The following is a 2,249-nucleotide window of genomic DNA, read 5'->3' as shown; positions in this document are numbered from 1 at the left end:
CCACGAGCCTCGCGCGCTCCCGCAGGCCCAGTGACCGCGAGACTAGTCAGGGCGGGCGCCGCCTCCTTCGGGACCACGCCTACCAACATCACGCGAGCGAGGCGCATGAGCAGTCGAGTGCCGAGTCACGGGTCTGCAGTCTGCTGGTCGACGTCTCTGCGCAGCCTTCGTCACGCGGAAGTGAGGCCTTAGGAGACTTCTGACTCTTTGTTCCCGCCGACCGGAAGTGCCGGCGCGCGTTTAGTTGGCGCTTCCGGATCTAAGATTCCGAAGGTTCATCTGCAAGTGGGTCACAAGCGCCGTGGAAGCTGCATGCCTAGTCTGAAGATCGTGTAAAATTTAAAACATGAGACATGACAACCGAAGTTCAGAGACAAGGTTTCCTAGGTTTATGAAGGTCACAGAGCGACAGAAATGAGATTAGAGTCCACCTTTTCTGGTTCAAAACAAAAGCTTTCCCGCCGTCAACCCTCTTGTCATAAGCAAATACACCTTAGCTCTTTATACTTGGCATTTTCTGAACCCAAACAATCTTCTTGACAGTTTTTCTACTTCTGCCCCTCAGGACAGCTATCCAGCTTCTCACTGGTAAGTATATTAGATTCCCCGCTTTTAAATTTTAGGGTTTTGGTTTTGCTGCCTATTTAATCCGAGACCTTGGGCAGGCAAAGTACACATCTGCTACTGACCATCCCCCATCACATTAACTGGTTTCCCCCTCGTTAGCGTCTTTAAAAACAGGTATCGAAAGTAAAACTGGGGACTTTCTTCGTGAAAGCAACTTGTCATTTTATTTTTTTTAATTGGACCAAAAGGTGGAAAATTGAATTTTTTCTATTCAGTAATTACATTTTACATTTATAAGAAACAATCTGACAGCCCGGGAGATAGCGGTCGGGTGGGGGTAAAGGTGTTTGAAAACTTGACAGTCTGGCCTCGATCTCTAGGACCTACATGGTGGTCGGTGAGAGCCAATCCTTGCAAGTTGTCCTCTGATTTCTACATGACATTCGTTCACACACACAGTAATAAATGTAGTACTAATAAAAAAATTTTTAAAAAATATTCCATGAAAAGAAAACAGTCATTTCTATTAACATTGGTATCATAATTGTAAACACAAAAACAACTGTCACCTGAAGGAGAATGAATTTATTCAAGCCCGTGGTGGTTGGTGGTAGCGGATGCCTTTAATCCTAGCATTAAGGAGGCAGAGACAGGCAGATCTCTGTGAGTTCCAGACCAGCCTGGTCTAAGTAGCAGCTTCCAAAACAGACAGGTCTACACAGTGAGATCCTGTTTCAAAAAAGCAAAAACAAGCCGGGTGGTGGTGGCGCACGCCCTTAATCCCAGCACTCGGGAGGCAGAGGCAGGCGGATCTCTGTGAGTTCGAGGCCAGCCTGGTCTACAAGAGCTAGTTTCAGGACAGGAACCAAAAGCTACGGAGAAACCCTGTCTCGGAAAAAAAAAAAAAAACCGAAGCAAGCAAACAAACAGGGACTGAAATGCCAGCTTAGTGGTTAAGAGAACTGCCTGCTCCTCCAGAGGATCCGGCTTCAATTCTCAGCACCCACGACAGAAGTGCACACCTGCTTGTACTCCAGCTCTAGGCGATCCAACGCCCCCTTCTGAACTACATTGTCCTCTGTGCACACATGAGGCATAGACATACATCCAGGCACTCACATAAACATAAATAAAATCTTTTGGTGGTTTTTTATTCCTGGTTTTGGTTTTTTGAGGCAGGGTTTCTCTGTTTAGCCCTGGCTGTCCTTGAACTCATAGAGATCCACCTGCATTTGCCTCCCAAGTGCTGGGATTAAAGGCATGTACCACCACTGCTCAGCCAAATAAATTATATATATTTATTTAAATATATGTATTTACCCTTTACCTAATCTTTCCACCAATATATTTTATATATTGGTTACAGCAGAGTGGGGGAAATCTCTGCTATAAGTTTCAAATACTATCTGATGATGATCTTAGCTTTTGATTGGTGGAAACTTATGTATTAAGTTAGTTTATTCCAAAAGTTCTACCTGATAATCATAAAGATATTAGGTCAAAAACAGGTGAAATGTTGTTTGTTTGTTTGTTTGTTTTGAGACATGTTTTTTCTGGGTAGTCCTGGCTGTCTTAGAACTTGCTTTATAGACCAGGCTAGCCTCAAACTCAGAGATCCACCTGCCACCTCTGCTGGAATTAAAGGCATTCGCCATCGGGCTTCAGTGAATGGCTCTTAAGGA

Source organism: Chionomys nivalis, chromosome 8, assembly GCF_950005125.1.
Source record: "Chionomys nivalis chromosome 8, mChiNiv1.1, whole genome shotgun sequence".
Taxonomy (NCBI): domain Eukaryota; kingdom Metazoa; phylum Chordata; class Mammalia; order Rodentia; family Cricetidae; genus Chionomys; species Chionomys nivalis.
The sequence above is the reverse complement of the archived record's forward strand: the minus strand, read 5'-3'. Positions refer to the sequence as shown.